The sequence below is a fragment of the Microtus ochrogaster genome, chromosome 18, assembly GCF_000317375.1.
Source record: "Microtus ochrogaster isolate Prairie Vole_2 chromosome 18, MicOch1.0, whole genome shotgun sequence".
Taxonomy (NCBI): Eukaryota; Metazoa; Chordata; class Mammalia; order Rodentia; family Cricetidae; genus Microtus; species Microtus ochrogaster.
Window position 1 is genome coordinate 59,427,960 of NC_022020.1, and position 21,986 is coordinate 59,449,945.

Genomic DNA, 21,986 nt, shown 5'->3' on the forward strand with positions numbered 1-21,986 from the left:
ATATAAGTAAGACCATACGATGTTTGTCTTTGTGTACCTGGCTATTTCCACCTCCCATCCACATTGCTGTAAGCAGCAGAATTATTTAGAGTCGAGTACTATTCTGTTGTGTGTGTGACACATTTCCTTATCCATTCACTCACCCACACCCCCTGGGTTGATTCCACTTCATGGCCGTTGTGAAGAATGAGGCAGGCAGGAAAGGGGGGGGGGGGTGACTGCTTTATATATATATCCAGTACTAGGATTGCTAGATGTCTTGGTGTTAGGATTTCCATTGCTGTGATAAAACGCCATTACCGAAAGGAAGAGAAGGTTTATTCCATTGTCTAAGGAAGTCAGAGCAGGAACTCAAGCAGGGCAGAAACCTGGAAGCCAGAGCTGAGGCAGAGACCATGGAAGCGTGCTGCTTACTGGCCTGCTCCTCATCCCTTGCTTAGCTTTCTTATAGAAGCCAGCATGAACCCAGGACCACTAGCCTAGGAGTGGTACCCCACAGGGAGCTGGGTCCTCCTATATCAATCATCAGTCAAGACACACACCACAGCTGACCCCTAGGCCAGTCCTATGGAGACATTTTCTCAACTAAGGTCCCTCTTCCCCGTTGACTCTGACTTGTGGAGGTGACATAAAACTGACTGGCACACTAGATCTATTTCTAGCTTTTCTGATAGTCTCTATAATGATTTTTTTTCCATACTGTTTCTCAGAGTTCTGGCAAAAGCAACTTGTCAGTAAATTTTAGAACTTAAATTCTACAATAAATAGTAATGCTATAACATATTTTTCTAAGCATTGTATAGCAATGAACTGGTTCTGTTGTCACCCAGCTTTCTAGGCGAAGCGGCTAGGACCTCTAGACATTGAGCAATGTTCAGGTGTGGAGCTGGGCCCAACAACACACATCTCCAAAGCAGCCCTTCTATGGGCATTATTTTCACCTGTACTAGCCTGTGTTGTGATGAAGAACACTTGTATGTTAGGGTTAGTCTGAGATCATAGTTAGCTAACATGTTAGTAAACCCAAGTTTGAGCCAGAGAATCAGATGGGGTTGCAGTCTATCACATGAGATGAGGAGGAGGGTGTTAGAACCTGAGGAAGAGAGGACCCCAGGAGATACAGTGTCCAACTACTACAAAGAATCTATCATAGAAGAATTGGGCATTTCATCTTTGGGTGGAAATTGGTCCAAGAGAGCTTTTGTTCTCTTAAAGGAGGTGCCTTTTCACTACTAAGATTTTGAAGCAATCAGTGTGGGTCTTCTTGGCCACTTAATGATATACTTGCAGCAAAGTCTAGGAGCAAATGTCAGAATATCATGTGACCCGAGGGCACAGGAGAGGTAGGTTTAAAGAAGTCCTATAGGAGCTTGAAGGATTGCTCCACTGTTAAACTACTTGCTCCACAAGCATGAAGAGCTATAAGCACCCGTGTGAAAATCTGGGCTCAGAGGCACACATCTGCAGTACCAGGGCTGGGATGGTAGAGACAGGTGGGTCCCTGCAACCCATTGTTAGCTAGTCTTGATGAACTCTAGGTTGTTGTGGAATATTACTTTAAACAAAGATGTGTTACATTTATTTATGCTGCATTTGTTTAACAGTGTAAAGATGTGTTGCCTGCCTAACTCACCTGATTAGTCTAATAAAAAGATGAACAGCCAATAACAAAGCAATAGAGGGATAGGCCCGAGACAAAACGTAGATGAAGAGAAACAGGTTAAATTAAGTTATAAGAGCTGATAAGAAACAAGCATTCATAACTAATAAGTCTTTGTGTTATTATTCGGGAGCTGACTGGTGGCCCAAAAGAAAGCCTGCTACGCCAGATTCAACAAGAGACACTGTCTCAAAAATAAAATGGAGGGGCTGGGGAGATGGCACACTGGACGGAACACTTGCTGTCCAGGTGTGAGGATAAGGAGTTCCAGTCTCCAAGAGTGATGCTGGGTGGGCATGGTAGCTACCTGTAGTTACAGCATTCACAAGGTGTAAGTCGAACGTCCTAGAACAGCTAGCTAGAGTCTAGCTGTGTCTGTGAGCTCTGGGTTCATAAGTAAAATGGAGAGCAGAGGAGAAGATTCCTGATGCCAACAATACACATGTGTATGCGCGCACAGTAATAATAATAAGTGGAGAACCATTAAGACACCTGATACCTCTGCCCTCTACACGTGTGTACACACACAAGCACATATGCTTGCAATACTCCACGTACACAGACACATATGCATACAAGCACACACAAAGTCTTATGGTGGAAGGCTGCACAGAATTAAACCATAGATTTCTCGTGACTCTTAGAGTCAGAATTTGTCCTTTTTGCATCCATGCTGAGTTTTACAGAACAGTGCCCCTGTTACCAGCAGATAGTCAGAAGTTCTTACTCTGGGGTTCTAGCAGCTCACAGTCCCCTCATCTCCCAGTGGCCCCCGCCCACCCATCCCTCACCACCCTGGCCCCACCCCGACTCCCTGCAACTCTGCATCTGTGCCCTTCTCACCTGCCTTTGTGGATTGGCTCCTGCAGCTCACCCATCTTTCCCTGTCATCTGGGTTGTTGTTCCCTTTTGCCTTGGCCTTTCACGTACCCACACTCTAAACGTCGCTTCAAGGCCCAGCTGAATTTCAAAGGATTTCTGAAGACTTTGTTCCTATTCTTCCATCCACATGTCTCTCTCCTTAAAATCCCCAGAGCACTTTATTTCTGCATCTGTCCTCTTCTGCCCTGTCTTTAGATGTTTAATGGTTTCCACTCCACCCGTAGGTCGATTGCGAGCAGGGAGTGTCGCTCCTCTGCAGCCCCTGCTGCCTAGCTCAGTCCATGACGCTAGCGGAGGGGTGGACAGCCCCGTGTTTTGTACTCTGTAGGGAGCATGGGCCTCTTAACATCGTGGGGCCGAGGAGTCAAAAATACTGAGCCTTCAGGCATACTTTACAACTTCTTTTTCTACCATCTTCTGAAATTGTGATGTCTGTAACTGCCTCTCTCTGTTCTGACACTGTCCTAGACACAGTGGATACAGCAGAGGACAAAACAAACGAGCCCTGCTAGCACAGAGCTTACGGTTGTGGGAAAGATGCTCTGAGCTGAAACTGTAAACAAAGCTGTGAGAAAGCAGTGACTGACGAAGAGTGGCCTTTGCCTCCCCAGCCTGTTCCTCCTCTGTCCTGTGTCCTCCTCCTCTCTTTTCTGCTCAAAACATTTCTGATGGGTCCTGGTTGTATTTGGGTTTTTCTGATTTTCAGTAGAATCGTGGTTCTATTGAAGCTGTCGTATTTGGCCCCAGAAGCATACTGCCCTCATGCAGCACAGTCAGGTGTGTGGTGTCTGCAGGTCTCTTTTCTAGAGGTGTTGTTTGGCATCTCCAGGCTTCTCCAGTGAAGCGTGACCATTTGTTCCTTTGTAAATGGTAAATATCTTGGGAATGACGCTTGACATCTTTACTGGTACCTAGTTTCGTCTTAGAGTGTGGCCACTGATTTTACCATCCATCAGTAGGTCTGGCTGACACCATGAGGACCTTACCGTTGTGATGGTTCCCAAGAGAAGACTTCGTAGTTCTCTCTGTAGGGCATAGTTCAGTGCTGACGTTTGTTTATTTTTGCCCAGATTTTTTTTTATCTTTAGCCAATGGAATCCTGGGGTTGATTTCCCTGTCCTGTGACATACCCCACCTTATTCTGAGTACTTTTTTGCTCTGTACGATGCTGCAGACCTGGCAGGGGGCTGGGCCACCTCTTGCCAGCACATTCTGCACCTTCCTTTCCCTCCTCCCTCTCTTCCATTAAAAGCTATGCTCTGTCTCTGCTGTGGTCCCCAGGTACCTTCTTCTTGTGTAGCTGTCCCTTTCTGGTATGCCTGGACTCTTTCTTTCACTTCACCCTCACTCTCGTGTCCTTGGCCCGTGCTCAATGCCTGATTTGTTTTCTAGCTCCATTAATAAACACTCTTTGCCCAAGAACCCTTCCATGGGCCATAGAAAATAGTGAAGGTTGACCTATAATAGTGACCTTAGAGCAAATTGAATTACAGTGTGCAAGGCACACACTCGAATGTGGAAGTATTGTCTTTTTATTATACTGTACTCAGGAAGAAATGGTTCTTTGAGATAGTCACATATACAGGGAAATGCAGCCTTCTTCATGTTTTGGCCAACAGGGAAATTAGTTGGTTTGTGGGGATCCCAGAGACATTAACCTTGCTTAGAGTAATACACTATTAAGGCCAAGGGCACTGGTAAATCCTTTAAGTCAGACAGGTAGTTTTGTTCTGGAACATGGATATTTATTCCTGGGCTCAGCTTGCTATCTCAGTCAGTGGTTACAGAGGTTGGAAGATGGATGGTTTGGTTTAAAAACAGAAAACAAAACAGTCCATCACCCATACAGAAGAGAAGCTGAGGTTACATTTACTCACAAGTAGTGGGTCATGCTCTGTTGATCTAAATGGGAACCGGTCATTACCACAGATGTTACTCGGGAGAATCAAAAAGGCTGTTTAGTCTTAAAACCAAGCCTTGCCTCAATTATTTTAATCATTTTAGGGCGAGTCAAGTGTTTATATTAAATTAAATCACATAAAACCTTGAGAATTTAATTCACAGGATGCTACAGTATCTGAAGTTGATTGAAAAAATTCTGTGTTGAATAGTGTTGGTATGCCGTGTGCATATAATCAGGTTCATTCAGGGCAGTTTGCTAATATATATATGTATATACATATATACATATATATTAAAGCAACATTGGCATATAATAATAACTTTATATATGTGCTCAACTTGTAGGAATGGATTTCAAATTGGAAATAACCATTTTTATAAGTTGTAGTTTTACTATGGAAAAGTGTCGAATAGTGTCTATATAGTGATTTACCCTCTATATTAAAGCATTACATTGCATCTTTTTGACTACCTTGACTTAGGAAGATCATAGAATTCATGAATTTACTCATCAGCTAAGCAGATGAGCTTTGAAATGTCCTTCATTGAAGAATGAAAACTCAATTTGTAGAATTACCCTTCCAGTTTTGGACAAGTAAACATTAAGATCTAGAAGTCCATGGCACAGTAATTGACATTCAACCAAATAAAATGGTTTTCAATCAAATATTATTTGACATAGTCTTCTAAAATATTTGCATAATAGTCTGTGTGGGAATGTATACTCATTGGCTAAATTTGTCTATACAGTTAAACAACTGGGCTGTTCAAAGTAAATAGTATTAATATCAATCTAAACATTCTCTTTTTACTGGTGTTCCATGAAGTCTGGGAAAGGCAACACTAGGTCATCATGTTTTCCGGACCTTCGTGCTTAGACAAGAGAATAAAGAACAAGCTCCAAAATCCTTTTGCTTGTTCCTCATCTGGAGTTTGGTAGGAGTAAAGTTAGCATGTCCTTCGCAAGCCGCGTCCGTAGCTGTGGCACGAAACTCTTGCTTCACCCATTTCGCCCACTGACAGCACCGCGAATGGCATGGGAGTGGAACAGAAGTCATCCAGTCCCGTGTGCTCGCTGCTACCCCACCTCATACGTGAGGGCATAAGGTTCCTGGTTCCCCCTTTCCGTGGGTTCAGTTCATCATCTGTGTCATGGGAGGGTTAGGAATGTCCGTTACCATTCATAGCATTTGAAGACCAGGTCCTGCTTTCACGGAAAATGTAATAAAAAGACAACTTTTCTTTTAGTGCAGATAGGTAATTGTGGAATAACTTGATAAATGATAATAATTAAAAGTAACAGCCGGCTCACACTAAATGAAATATTTTGCATGGGGGGTGTTTAGACTATATATGTGGGTGTGGGCGTGAGTGTGCCACGATGCGTGTGTGAAAGCCAGAGGCCTGCTTCGGTGTCAGTCCTCGCTCGCCTTCTTCCTTGTGTGAGACACGTACCCTTAGTATTCGCTGATCCGCGCACCAAGTGAGCTGGCCCTGGACTCCTGGTGATTTTCTCATCTCCACCTCCCACTGCCAGAAGGATTAAACACTTGCACTATTGTGTCCAACCCTCTCCTGGGTCTGGAGACCTGAGCTCAGTCCATCCGGCTTGCACAGCAAGCTCTTTACCCGCTGAGCTGCTTCCCCAGCCCATAAATGAGTTTTAAAGCCTTCGTTTTTTAAATATAATTTTTAGAATATTTTCACAGTTGCCATTAATTGCCTAAGGAGTTACACAAAAGTGTTAGATTGGTTCGTCTGGAGGATTTTTTGTTAGATTTATTCATTTTATTTTTATGTGTGTTTTGCCTGCATATATACATGGTATATTTATGGAACATATTTTATAGATTTTTTTTCTTTTGGTTTTTCGAGACAGGGTAATATGGAATTTTAAAACTTCCCCTTTCTTCTATTGGGAACCTCCTTCTCTTCCCTAAATGACACTTCTGTCAGATAGCTGATTCCCATAACGTACAACTAGCACATTGTGACTTAATTGTGGCTTTGACTGTTTATTCTACCTGAGCAGTTATTTCCCCCCACGTGAGCACAGTATTGCTGGGCATCTTTGAGAGAACAGAGACACATCATCATTACCCAGCCCTCAGGAGAGGAGGGGTTCCCCCTGGCAGAGGCAGCTAACAAAAGGGCGTTCACCCTGTCTGTCAAGTAGAGAGGGCAAGTTTTGGAAGGAAGGACTAGGCTAGCTAGTCAGGGAGTGTTAAGGAGAAACCTAGCCTTCACCTTGGCTACCTTGAAGGAAGGTGAAGTTTCCGAAGGCCCAGGTGAAAGCAGAGATCCAGGCAAAGGGAGCCTGTGGGGAGAGACAGTCCAAGGCACGTTTAGCCTAGTGTCCACGGAAACAAATGGACTCATAATTCCCCGACCAAGTCAAATGTGTCGCTGAGGATACAACAAAGTCATTAAACTAGAGCCTTTCAGACTTTTTGGTTTTGAGACAGAGTTTCTCTGTGTAGCCCCAACTTACCTGGAACTCATTCTGTAGACCAGGCTGGCCTCAAACTCACAGAGATTCCCCTGCCTCTGCCTCCCGAGTACTGTAATTGAAGGCATGCTCCACCACTGCCCAGCTACCTTTTAAACTTTTTTGACTGACCTTTCCAGTTAAACACACACACGTTTGCACCATGGGTAGCAGTATACACATTTTCATACAACTGAAACAATTTGTGTAAAACAGTACTCACTGAAAATGATAGGTTCATGATCTTATATCTTTTTAAATTGCTGTCCAGGCCTACTAAATTGATTTAATGATCAGCTGCTATTTAATGTCTTAGAGTTTTAAAAAATTCATGCATTAAGTGAGTAGTTTCAAATTATGGCCCTTAGAGTGGGCAGGGGGCATCACCATCCTCCAAGAACATGTTGAAAATGCAGTTCCTTGGGCTCCACTCTACGGCCTGGCACTGCTCTTACAGAGACTCAAGTTCAGTTCCCAGCAACCACATCTGGTTACATGCACATACACCACATGTGTAAGAGGTTACATCATTCCTGCACACTCAGAAAGAAGCAAATGGGTGGGCATGGCTCAGGCAAGGAAGTGCTTGCTGCTTGTGTGAGTTCAGTCCTTAGAATCCACATGAGAAACCAAGCATGGTAATAGATGTTCATAATCCCAATGCTAAGAAAACAGTCAGGAGGATCCCTAGGGTTTGCCAGCCTACCCTACCCTACTTAGTAAGTTCTAGACCCATGAAAACCCTTTCCAAGTATAAGGTACTGTGCGGGAGGGAGTGACTCGGTGGGTAAAGAGCACTTGCAGCACAGTGTGAGGGCCTGCACTCAGATCCCCAGAATCCATGGAAAAAGCTGAGCCTGTTTGCATACACATGCCTGTAAGCCCACAGCTGTGCAGATAGGAAGATAGTGGGATTGCTAGGCTGCTGGACACCAACCAAACTCTGAGAGAGTTGTCTGAAGGGAACAGGGCAGAGAGGGACAGAACAGGACACCTGGCATCCTCCCGTGGCCTCTGTATACATAAATACACGCACTCACACGAGTAGCAGGGGGCAGGGGAGGACAGCTAGCTAGGTTTGAGGAACAACACTCAGAGTTTTTTCTCCTGCCTTCACGCATAGGCATACACACAAACACACACACACACCAGAAATGAAGGTGGGGATTTTAGCCAAACACAGCTATACATCAGTGTAATTTCCCAGGGCAGGGACTGCAAGAAGGCACAGTAGACCATTAGGGTCTGAACACTAGGCATGCATCCATACCACCGTCTCTGAAAACGAGCCCGGTACTGCTGATCTCCAGCCAGGAGGATTTCGAGAGAGTTCTATTAAGTAATGAATGATCACCTACAGTACTTCTGATTTCAGGTTTCCAATTCCCTCTTCAGAACTCTCGGTGACATCTTCCACTTTGAGAGATTCCTACTACATGATCTCCAATTCTCTGCCCTTACCGGAACTAGGGATGAAGGCTGGACTGACAGATGGAACTGAAGGTGTTTCATCTTCTCCCAAGCGACAGTGTTTTCACTTCGTGAACCTTAACACAGATTCGTTTCAATTAGAACCTTTCTTTTACATGTAATCGAAATATTAGATCTCAATTCTTTTAAATATAAACAAACAATAGGAAAATTTCGTTGTTGCTGTCCAGCTGGAATGCGGGCCACCTTCTAGTGGCCACACTCCCGTAGGAAAGTGGCTCCTTAGCTGGTGGTGGAGCCTGTGAGCAGCGCCTCCACCAGGGTCTGACGGAGCTCTGCTGGGTGTTTTTATGACGGGGTCTCCTTTCACCTTCCCAACACTCCTGACATCAGGATGGTTTCCGTGGCACAGCTGAGGAAGCTAAGGCTGAAGGGAAGCTACCTCTTTTTCTCTGAGATTATTGCAGTGTGTTAGTCCTGAGCCATAAATCCCGGCTGTTCCTCTTGACATTTTTTTAAAAGATTTATTTTATGCGCTTTGTCTGCATGTAGTATGTTCACCTTGTGTGCCTGGTGCCCTCAAAGGTCAGAAGAGGTTATCAGGTTCCCTGAAACAAGAGCCACAGGTGAGGGCAGTTACCATATGGGTTCCGGGAACAGAACCTGGGTCCTCTGCAAGAGCAACAAGTGTTCCTAACCACTGAGCCATCTCTCCACCCTATAGCTGTTCCTCTTCGAAAAACTTTAAAAATTCTAACTCCTGTGACATTGCTCTATCAGATCACTTATTCAGATTTACAATACACCAGACTCAGGTCTTGGTTAGTGTTTACACGCTGTTGTTTGTAAGTCTTGAGCCCAATCCTGCTTTTAGCCCTTTCTACACATAGCATAGATACTGATTAGACATGCAGTAGTCTCCTGACACGTTTACTTTTAGGGTAGCCAGTCCTGGTAAATAGTCATGTGACACCCGTCATTTGTGCCATCTCACTGAATTCAACCTGTGTCACCTACTTCTCCCAGCCATGGCTCCCAATGGCTACATTAGCATGAAGCTTTCCGTGTGGGGTCTCAATGGGAAAGGAAATACTAGCTGGGTGGCTTCTTTAAATCCCTGCTGTTTGCTTTGGTAGGATTTTGTTTGATTTGAAATTTGTGGTTAGCAAACTAAAGTCTCCTCAACAGAGAGTATATACTATAGTAGTTAAAAAACTGAACCCGTTGTCACTGTTTATCTGCCCGTCCTGGACTCCTCCTAACCTGGCCACATGAATGTCACTGGCATGGTTTACCTGCTGTACAGTCACCATTCAAGCTTCGTAAAAGACTTGTACTGCTAATTATGACCAAGACTAATAGTTCCCAGGTTGTATAAAATTATTTTCAGTGGATCATGTAAGAATGAATTTTTTTTTTTTTGGTTTTTCGAGACAGGGTGGTTTTGGAGCCTGTCCTGGAACTAAGAATGAATTATTTTTATGTAAAAACTAACAGATTAAAATTTGTCCTGTAGGTCCTGATATTTTTATTCTCGATTCAGTTTTCCTGTATGGACTTACCAGAGTAAAGATGTAAGAAACTAAATAATTGTATTTGGTTCTTGTAATTCTTTTTTCACAGGCATTATTTTGATTTGCCACAATTGCCACTTCTTCCTCCCTCATTTCCCCTACTCTTCCATGTCCCCTTCTCTCCCTCCCCTTATTCTTTTCCTTTTCCTCTTTCTCCTCTCGTCTCCTTCTCCTGTCCTCCTCTTTCTTTTTGCTTTTATTTTGTGGTTTTTGACACTGGATCTCACCATGTAGCCTGGACAGGCTTGGAACTAACACTCCATATCACATAGATTGACTTTAAACCCCTTATCCTCCTGCCTCACCCTCCCAAACACACTGATATCCAGGCACACAGCCCCCACTAATAAGTTCCCTTTCCAGCTGAAGACCTGCAGGGGCGTGAGCTTAGAAGGAAGAAAGGCAAAGGCCCAGTATTCACACAGCAGCACAGTGCCTTATGCAGATTAGGGTTGAAGCCACTTTCATTACAGTGTGCTTTTCATTCCCAGCAAGTTGAAGGTGATGTCACAGCCCTGATGCTGGTGAACACTTGCCCATTTGGCTTACAGTTTCTTGGAATTGAATTTGTTGGTGTTAGGAGATTTGAGGCCCTGAAGTCTAGCCTAGTTCTTTGAGGAATTTGAATATCAGTGATGCCCACCTGTCAGTGTGAAGCAGTTGACTAGCTCATAGAACTACCTGTCAGTGTGAAACAGTTGACTAGCTCATAGAACTACCTGTCAGTGTGAAACAGTTGACTAGCTCATAGAGCTTTTTGCCTATCAGTTCAGAGACTACACAGTCATCCTCATAAGAACTAAATACACAGCTCAGAGTGGAGAAAAATATGTAGCACAACAAAAACAATAAGAAAACAAAAGTTTTGGAAAACTTTAAAGTAATGATATGGAGCCAGTAAAATGGCTTAATGGGTGAAGATGGTTGGCAACAAGCTTGTCCAACCATCTGCTCGTAAGGGAGAGAACTAAGTCCTATAAGGTGCTCTCTGATCCACATGTGTGCATCTCTCCCACCCAACTAAAGGAAATGGCAAAGGGTTTTACAACTGAAAAGACAATGGTTTGGTGTTATTTTGCTTAGACGAAGTTTCTCTGTTATGTAGACCTAGTTGTCCAAGAACTTGCAATATAAAGCTCGCAGAGGGGCTGGAGAGATGGCTCAGCGGTTAAGAGCACTGACTGCTCTTCCAGAGGACCCGGGTTCGATTTCCAGCACCCACATGGCAGCTCACAACTGTCTGAAAATATAGTTCCACGAGATCTGACACCTTCACACCAACGAACATAATAAAGTTAAATAAATAAAAAAAAAATTATAAAAAAATAAAGCTCGCAGAGATCCTGCCTGCCTCTGCCTCTGAGTGCTGGAATTAAAGGCGTGTGTCACCATGCCTGGCCTTTTAGGATCTTTCACCCAGTCCCACTTCAAAAGGTGAGTCTGGGTAAATATTTCAGAGGATTTATTAATCCTTGATCCTTTTCTGGACTGTACAGACTGTCTTTTTCCTACTATTGAGAAGAGGTGTGTGTGTGTGTGTGTGTGTGTGTGTGTGTAGGCCAGAGGTCAAACCTTGCGTGCCATCCCTGTGGCACTGTCCACCTTGACAGTGCCTGTAATTCACCAAATAGGCGAGGCTGGCTGGTCCGTGATCCCGCAGAAGCCTCTGTCTTTACCCACCTGGGATTACAAGCTCACACCACCATATATCCCTGTTTTCTCAAGTGGGTTCTGGAGATCAAGCTCAGGTATTCGTGTTTGTACAGGAGCTCTTTACAGGTTAAGCTACATCCCATTCCTCATGTTATTTAAATTAAGAAAGAAATCACGTGTACAGATGATTGTAAAATATAGGGATACATACATGTATATACTCTAAAGGGATAATTATAAGGTGATCCATGCGATTGCTGTTCAGATGAAGAATGTGAGTGTTGCCTAGAAATCCCAGTATGCCCTGTCGTAGAATTAAGTAGCACCCTGACTTGGGAGAGAAGCTCTGTCTTCCCCAGCACTGTGGCTTTGGCTCTGAGCTGCTCATCATGGGACCACGACTGATTCCTGCACCATGATTCCTGCACCATGATTCCTGCACCTTCTTTTACCCAGCACTGTGTTTGTGAGCGGTGTTCGGGTCCTTCCACTGGTGTTTCCTTCCACTGATGCAGTGGAATTGCCAGGTTGAGTTGTTGGCGATTCAGTTGAAGGCCAAACCATTTTTATATTTCTAGCTTCTAAAAATAGAAAAAAGTTAAGTAAATGAAGCAAAACTTCACAAAGCTAGAGAGAGAGAAGTAACTCGAAAATACTAAAACCCAGTCATCAGCAAAAATACCAGCTCTCCCAGCCAGATCAGAGTGACAGCAAATCTCTGCCCAGTGGCCACAGCGTGCAGAATATTTTAGTTCATTTGTTTGGAGCAGGACTTTACTTCATAGCCAAGGCTGGTTTGGCACTCTCTGCATAGACCAGGGTGTCCTTGAACTCTCAGCTCCTGAGTGCTGACATTACAAACCTGTACTACATGGCTTCATTATAATCCTTCAGAGATTATGCCAAGTCATTTAAAATAAGTCTCAGATTTTAAATTTGGAATAATTGGCATTGGGGGGCTAGACATGGCTCAGCACTTAAAAACACTTTCTGCTCTTGCAGAGAACATGTGTTCAATTCCCAGTACTCACATGGTGGCAAACACCAAACTCCAGTTTCAGGGAGACCGGTGCCCTCTTCTGACCTTCACAGGCAACAGACACACACATAGCACACATATATACATGGAAACACTCAAACGCATAAAAATAAATCTTTAAAAAAGAATTTATATTATGTAAGTGTGTTTGCTGAACACAGATCAATTAAATTAGGAATCAATGATGAAATAATTGAGGGAATATCTAGATATTTGGAAATTAAGCAGTACACTTTTAATGAGTCAAAGAAGATATCACAGAGTCATTTTAGCCTGAATAAAAAGGAACATATATTTATGAAAATGTCTGTTCAGTGAAGCTAGCATTACTCAAAATCTAAACAAGATAGCACCTCTGAAAAAGTTAAGTGTGTCTCATGAACAGACTCAAAAATCTTCAAGTAGTAGCAAACTAAATCCATCAACAAACAGAGAAGGTTATATATCATGATCAAAGAAAATTTGTCTTAGGAATGCAAAAATCTAATGTAACAAGCCATATTGATAAATGAAGTACAGAAATGACTGTGTTCAAGTTAACTTTGTCAGCTTTGCACAGCCTAGAGTGCGAGGGGTTACACACATCTGGTCATTCTGTGGGCCATTCTGGACAGTTGTCTCAACGTCTAATTGATGTGGGATGGCCCAGCTTATTGCAGTCAGCAGCATTCCATGGCCAGGTGGTCCAGGGCTGTATGAGAGCTGAGCATGAGGGGGTAAGCAAAACAGCATTCTCCCGTGGTTTCTGCTTCAAGTCCCTCATGAGTTCCTCCCCTGACTTCTCTCAGTGAAGGACTGTGGCCTGTAGCTGAGATGAACCTACTTTTGGGGTTGTTGTTGTTGTTGTTGTTGTTGTTGTAGACTTGGTCTCACTGTGTAGACCAGGCTGGGCTTGAACTCACAGAGATCCGCCTACCTCTGCATCCCAAGTGCTGGGATTAAAAGTGTACACCACCACATCAGACCCTATATTCCTTCTCTTCAAAATGGTTTAGCACAGTCACAGAAAGAAAGCTAGAACACATGTGATGGTCTTAATAGGCCAACAAACACCACCATGTGGGTCAAATCTAACCTGCCACTGACTTTCTCAAGTAAAGTTTTATTTATCCATTGTCTGTGGCAGCCCTTGCACTAAGGTGGCAAAAAGAAGTAGTGACAAACTGTTCATGAGGCCTAAACTACGTTTTGTCTGGCCTTCACAGAGAGGCTTGCCAGCCCCACGACAGACTTCTCAAAACCTAGAAGTAAAGGGGAATTTTTTCACTTGATGAATGAATACTTGAAAATGCTCTAGCTAAAGTTAAATATGCATAGTAATGGAAAACAACGTTTATTCCGCTATGATCAAAATCAAGGCAAGGATATCTTCTCTTGATGCATCTGTTCAGCGTTGTATTAGAAATCCCAGAAGAGCAATAGGACAAGCTGAATTCAAATGTCTGCAGGGGCAACAATGTAGCTTAGTAGAGAGAACGTTTGCCCAGCATACACAAAGACCCTGGTCAGTCCCCAGCACAACATAAAACCCCAGCACTGAGAATCAGGAAGGGAGGATTATCCTCAGCCACATAGTTCAAAACTAGACTGGCCTATGGAGAACAGGGAGGCAGTGAGCACAATTGAAAATGAAGAAGTAAAACTGTCTTCATTTGCAAAGTGATCCAGTGTGCCCAGAATCTGCAGGGATGCAGTACAGCTGCCAGAGCTAGTAAATGGATTAAAAGGTTGGTAGATAGATGACACGTATGCAAAAAGCTGTACATTTCTTTATACTAAAAACAGTGCTTAACAGACACACTCAGGAGTGAGCTTATAGGAACTTCTTGTGGCTCTATATATCTTTCGTGTTTTGCTTCTTAAAATTACCCTGTTTACCACTTACTTCTAGAATTGCCAGCTAAGTTCTTTCTTGCCTTTAGACCTTCCATTGGGTCATCTCCTGTCTTTACCCCTCAGTAAAGGCACCCACTTTATCTTTCACACTTGGCCATGCCCATCTCATCTGAAGCCATTTTCTGTGTGCCCTGAGCTGGGCACTGCTAAGAAAGCAGTACTTGTGCTCGTAGGTTCTGCTTCTGTCTTCCTCTGAAATGCTGCCCGCTGCAGAACACATAGCCAGAACACTTAGTCTCCACATCCTTCTTTACAACCATTTGTGCGGTGTGGAGCCCGTGCTGCCCTGTCTATAAACGTGTATGCATGTTTTCACTTCTCTTTATTTCAGTTCCTTGGTGTGTTTTCTTTTTCTAAACCCTGTTCTGACTTCTCCAGCCCACTGCCTTGTGCAGAAGAGGCATTCACTAAATGCTGCTGTCTGGTTGAAACCAGGCTGAGAATTAAGTTTCTCCTTTCAGGTATGGTGATCTGAGAACCAACCAGTCAGTAACCCCCACAGGAAGCCACAAATAAAATAAAACTTCACTACTCAAAGGAACTGGCCAGTGAGTCCAGTGGCCTCCTGGAGTCTACGCCCATTTAGAAGAAGGGAGACAGGCTTTATGTGTTTCTGTTCCACATCTTTTAGTTTGGAGTCAAGTATCGCCTAGGTGGTCACAGCCAGGTAGTGAGGGCCTCTTAAGAACGGTCTGGCCTGGGAAACCAGAGGTTAACCTGAGAAAGATGAATGCTGGGGAGAGTAGCAGAACCCCAAAAGACATCCAGGAGAGTCCCAAACTGTGTTCCTCCAAATGCCTGCCTGATTCCTGAGCAGTGTATAAGACACTAACTGAAGACCACCAAGGGCTGGCTGGGCAGTGGTGGCACACACCTTTAATCTCAGCACTCAGGAAATAGACGCAAGCTTGAACTGCGTGAGTTCAAGGCCAGCCTGGTCTACAGGAGGAGTTCCAGGACAGACAGAGCTGTTACATAGGAGAGAAAAAAAAAAAACCTGCCTCAAAAACAAACAAATAGGAGCCAGAATTCTCAGACTGAGAGCCACAGCCCTGGAGATCTGGAAGATGGATAGAGGCACCACCTTGAGAAGGGTTGACCAGACTGCCCCATTGAAAGAAGAGATCTAACTACAGTCCGTGCCCACACAGCAGAATTGGGGAACACATGGACAAGCTGCAGTTTCTCTGGCCTAGATAATTTAATGTAAAGGGAACATGAGGTCTATAGACACTGAGAATCATGAAGGAATCGCAGAAGAAAAAGAGGAGCCCCAGAGACCGGCTCTCCACAACCATGGCTGGACCTATAATCACACCTGTAGAATTAGCTCTCACATCCCAGGTAGGATGGGGGAGGGCTGCCCAGAAACCAGAGCCTGCTCCAAATACAGAGAGTCTCAGCAACTTAACATTAATTTTATTCAGGACACAGTCCAACATCTTCTGACATCCAAGGAATCGAGAAAATGGAACACATTCTCTACATAAAAGAAAATCAATTAAGCTCAACCCCAAGATGAACCAGATGTTAGAACTTACAGACAAGGATTTTTTGAAGTAACTACTAATAACTCCTCTCCATTTTCTCATAGATGACACATGTTTTCAATGCACGAAAATCTAAATAGAGAAATGAGATGTCTGGGGCAAGCAATAGAAACTATACAAAAGACCCAAACAGGAGAAAGACAGGTTTGCAGATAGGAGATACTAATAGCAAGCAGTTAGGTAAACAAAGAACCAAAGTCAAGATGCATTGGCATCGAAAGAGTTGACAAGCAGTGATGCAGACCACGTGGCACAGCAAACAGCAGCGACCCTGTTCTCAGAGGGGCTGGGATGAACTCTTTAAAGTGCTAAAAGGAAACCGTACGAACCCAGAATTCTCTGTCAGGTGAGGAGGTGAAGGAGATTGCTGGCCGCGTGCCTCCCTGCTCTGTGATGCTAACGGAAGTTCTTTGGGCCGACAGACATGATACCAGATGGAAATTCAGATATGCAAAAATGACTATTTACAAGAAATGAAAATGTCCTGATAACTACGAGTTTTTCATTTGTATTCCCATCACTGTCTCCCTCCCTTTTCCTTATCTTACTAATGGACTGTGTAGTTCCTAAGACTAAAAGTGCTACCATCTTTGAAGACTGGTGTTTGCAGGTGCAGATTTGTAAAAACTACATTGTGAAGGAAGGGAGAGGAATGGTCCTATATGGCTATGAGTTGTGTATTTTACATGAGGTGGTATATTACCACTTTATGAAGACTGAAAAGTTACAAATCTATTTTGTAATCTATAGCAACCACTATGAAGCCATACAAAAATGATGGTGAAATGGCTCAGCAGGTAAAGTCTTGTGGAAGCCTCGCAATCCCTGGAACCCATATGAAGATGGAGGGAGCGAGCCAGCTACCTCACAATCATCTGACCTTCACTTGCGTGTTGTGACCTCACGCTCACCACACACACACAATAATAATAATAATAATAAGTAAAATAATTTTTTAAAGCCAACCAAAAATGTAGTATCCTAAAGAACACTTAAAAATAGTCACCCCCACCACAGAAGGAGAGAGCCGAAGATACGACGACAGGTGGTAATCACATCAACAGTCATACCCAAGCCCTCTGTCCAAAGGACGAAGACAGCAATAAACCATCTGCAGATGTCTGCTTCAACTGTAAGGACTGGAGTGGAAGTAAATGAAAGAGGACCTGGAAAGATGACTCAGTGGTTAGGACTCCGTTTCGATTCCCAGCACTCACATGGAGACTCACAACCCCTGTCACTCCGTTTCCAGGGGATCTGACACCATGTTCTGACCATCACAAGCCAGTGGCACACATAGCATAACACAGTGGACCAAGCACTCATACACATAAAATAAAGCAATAAAAACGAAGAGGAAGAGAGTAGGTGGAGGGAAGGGAGACACGCAGACAAGTGATCAGGAAGCTAATGTAGCTACTCCATAGATGGCAAAGCAAATCAAGTTCCAAGTGACGTGTGGCTCTGGCAAATGTGCGTGTGCCTAACCACACTTCGTTGTCTTAGCTCGGGTTTCTGTTGCTGTGAAGAGACACCATGACCACAGCAACTCTTATAAAGGAAAAACATTCAGGTTTAGTCCATTTTCATGGTGTGACATGGAGGCATGCAGGCAGACATGGTGCTAGAGAAGGAGCTGAGAGTCCTACACCTTGATAGGTAGGCAACAGGGAATGGTGTGTCTCACTGGGTGTAGTGTGAGCATAGGAGACCTCAAAGCCCACCCCCACAGTGACACACTCCGACTAGGCCACGCCTCCCATTAGTGCTACTCCCTTTGGGGGCCGTTTTCTTTTCAAACTACCACATCATGTAACAAAAACATTGGCTGTTGATGAAACAGATTGGCTCACTCTCTTTATTGGAGATTTGCATCCTTCCCTCAGCAATTGATAGAACTAGACCAAAAAAACCAGCAACGACATAGGAGATCTGAAAGGCTGTCAGGCACCTCCCCCTGATTGGCATTTATAGAACATCCCACGATGGCAGAATTTACTTTATTTTGAATGTGTATGGCACATTTATCTAAGCATACTCTATTTTGAGCTTTATGACTAATTTCCATAAAATTAGAATCATCAAAGTAAAATTAGATGATCAGAAATCAATAAAATGCCAGAAAAGGCAATGTGTGACAGGAAGCAAGTGTACAGCTGCCTGGGTCACATGGGAAGCAAGGCATAGGGAGCTCTTTAGCTCAGGTGCCTGGTTGGAGTCTGTGGTGATGTTCACATTAGATGCAGATAAGAAAATTCATCAAACTGAACACTTGAAAATAATGGGTTTTTTGATGTGATAATTTCAGTATGTGCAATGGGAGTGCTCGAGTGTTTGGTCTTCTTTATCTAACAAACACCACAGTCCCAGCTCTAAGATTGGAGAGCAGAAAAACATTGCCCAAAAGGAGCATTGTTTTTCCTGCAGAACCCCCATGCCACCCAGGGTCCCATGTGCCTGGCCACCGAAGAGCAGTGAGTTCATGGGTGAGGTTTGGAGAAGCTCCAGGTTTGAGAAGCGAAGCACTTGGAGCAGATAGGTGACAGGAACTGGGAGTGTCCTTCCTTGTCCTTTCGCACAGCCCAGCACTAGCTCCTGTGACAGTAGAAGCCAGGTAAATACCAGCGTCAGCAGTGAGCAGTGAGTGACCTTACACTCGAGGAGCAAGCTTTCCATCTAAGCAGAGGACCTGTGGGAAGGGGCTTGAGGCTAACAATAGAGGTGGGCTGTGTGGCATCCGTCACCTCTGATATGAGGGACATCCCTGGCAGTAACTGGTGTCATGGTTTCACACTACCTTCAAGGGCTGTTTTAAAAGCAAAATACACAATTCATTTCTTCACAGATGTCTTAAGGCAACGCACATCCACACTTTGCAATGTTACTACATTTTATGTGGTAACTATGTAAAGTCAAATGTCTCCAGTGAAATCCTTTTGCATTTTTGTTGTCTCTAAACAAACAGCCCAGCATTTGCTGTTGTAGCAGAATTGTAAATTATTTGAACAATTACAACTGTATGTTTTTATGTGTCTCACCAAACACATTTCAGTAGTTTCCTTTGGGCATAATCTCTGCAGCATGGAGAGTAAATCAAAAGTAGGAAATGATTTATGTAGTCTAGAAGTAGAACGGCATAGCAGTTTTTCTTAATATGTCTTCCAGACTCAAAGTTAAAAGCATAATATTTTTCATATGATTGCAACTGTGCTCATTTATGTTTAGAAGCATGTACTCACGTAAGAGGAAGAACATTCCCCGGAATGCAAATGTTTCCCGGGAATAGAAAGCTAAGGGCGGTTGTTTGTGTGTTTGTTTGGCTTTGCTTTATTAAATGTTTCTCGGTGTCATTGTCGTCAGTGGTGCCCTGCTAGCACGCACAGAGCAGTGCCTGCCCGGCATCAGCATAGGAAAGTCTGTGCTAACAAGCTGTGAAGTGTGATCTGTGCTGTAGAATAGAGCAGAAAATAACAATCGTGTCCTCCACTAGAAAGAACACCTCACAAAATAGTTTCTCTATAAAACAAAACAAATGGCCTTTGCTCCCTTCAGCCTCCCAACTCACAACCTCAATCACAGCAGTAAAGGTCTTGAATTCTTAGTTAGTGGAAGCTGATGCATTCCGTAGCCACCTCCCCCCATGCCCCGCCCCAGCCCCATCACAGGGTGGATGAGACACCACTCTATCTTTTGTTACTCATTTCCTTTGTTAGCTTCCCGGGGGGGGGGGGGGGGGCTCCAGAATGTGTGTTCTGCTCTGGACCTCACTGGTTCTGTGTCTCAGTCAGTACATCACACAGTACCCGCATTTGCTTGTCTCTGTATGGACATATTTGCTCATTTTATCATGTCTGTGTGGCCCTATCCTTGCATGAAATATGGAGAAAGGGGGGTGAGAAGACTCCATGGGTAACCTGATCACTGTTTAAAGCGTGAAAACTTGACCTCAGATCTCCAGTACCACCTAAAAAACCAGTCGTTGAACTGAGCACATACTATAATCCCAGCGCAGGACTGGGAGGGCAGAGGCAGGAGGATCCCTTGGATGAGGGTTACCAGCCAGCTATTGTAGCTGAGCCAGGGAGCTCCAGGTTCAGCAATAGACCCCGTCTCAAAAAATAAGGTAGAGCCAGCAAGATGCCTGAGCAGGTAAAGGCGCTTGCCAGCAAGCCTGACACCTGACTTTGATTCCCAGAGCTCACATAGTGGAAAGAGAAAGCCAGCTCTTCCAAGCTGTCTTCAGACCTCTACATGTGCACACACATGCGGTGTGTGCGCGCATGCGTGCATGTGTGTGTGTTATATGTGTGTATGTAAATGTGTAAATGTAAAAAGTAATTTTCAATGACCAGGTAGTGATAGAAGATGTCTACCTCTGGCATGTGCATGCATGTCCATGGACACATGCACCCACACAGATGCATCACACACGCAGACCTGGAAAGAAGTATAAGGGACAATGGTTGGAGTAAAGGAATATCCCACACGGAGTCATGGGAAAACAGCTTCTGCATTCTAACTCGTCTGCAGCCAGTGTCACCTCCTCCGTAGGACCCCATCCTTTGGCCCTCAGGGGGATGGTACTGGACTTAACAAAAGTCAAACCCAAAAGGAAAGGAAAGATACTGAGAGGGACTTTCCATGACTCCTGTTGACCAGTGACTGTTCTTGCCTGTCCAGATCCTACAGTCTAATGTCTGTCTTCCCCAGCAAGGAGACAGAAATCAAAGCCAGGTCCCAGTCTGGGTTGCTGCTGGTGAGGACATGAAGAGTCTTGCCTGGCTGCCTGCCCCGTGGCTCATCACAGCCTCTCCTCGGGAGCCTTGAGCCCAGCTCCATCAGAGCTGTGGCAGCCTCAGCCTTGCCCCTTGGTCCTCCACACCTCTCCCTCTCTCCCCATCTGGCTTCTGAATTTGAGACAGTCTGGAAGCAGACACATCCAGAAGCAACAGAAGACGCTTGAGTTCTCCTGGAATTCCTTATATAAAAAGCTCGTGTGCTTTGCAAAATATTTACAAGAAGCAGGTCTGGATATTAATTAGAAGTCTCAGATTTGCCTTTGGCTATTAAACTCAGTAGTCATTGTAGCTGCTCCACAGAGCGCTGCTGATCGCCCGCTTCAGGTTGTGAAACTGCCTAAGCCTGCTACAAGAAGTCAGTCCCATTTTTAAGTTGAGCCTGTTAGTTTTTCTGGTTTTACTCCTTTTCTAAATTTACAGTACCATGCACAATTAATATATTTATGTCTGTTACCGAAGTTTGGGGTGGCTCATCAGAGTGATGCTCAGAAGTTTATTTTCGCTCTTTGTCCTACACCAGCAGAGCTGTAGTGTGGTAGTGGGCGTCCCCAGTTCACATGACTGGATAGGATCGTGTCGCCGATGAGCTGTGAATAGCCTGGAAACATCCTGGTTCTTTGATTTTTTTCCTTTTTGTTATCAAATTATTTATCCTTAATAAAGTAGATTTAAGCCAGGCGGTGGTGGCCCGCACCTTTAATCCCAGCTTTAGGAAGGTAGAGGCAGGCAAGGCCAGCCTGGTTTACAAAGTGAGTTCCAGGACAGTCAAGGCTACAAAGAGAAACTGGCTTGAAAAGCCTGACTCCCTAGGTCTGGACTTGTAGTCTGCCCTTCTCGGTGTCACAAAGAGTATAAAATAGAAATAAAAAGAATGCAGTTTGTGGTCCCAAAGCCATAGAAGAGAAAATGGATTACGTGGTTACAGAGGAAGCTTCGGGCCCACTGTTATCCCTTCTCCTCTGCTTTGTGCGTCATTTAGAGCCGCTTTGCCCTTGTGGACTGCCAGTGTGCGTCCTTGGTGCTTTGGGTACTGCGGGATGTGGTGGGTGCTGCCGGCTACTGTAGGGGGTGGGGGGTGCTGCAGAGTGCTGTGGGCTACTATGGAGTGCTGT

General features: G+C 44.3%; 1 protein-coding gene across 1 annotated transcript in view; it reads left to right on the forward strand.

Annotated features, from left to right (window-relative positions):
* Positions 1–21,986, forward strand: part of Dym (dymeclin) — a 269,386-nt gene that overhangs the window by 223,520 nt on the left and 23,880 nt on the right. The window lies entirely within an intron of this gene.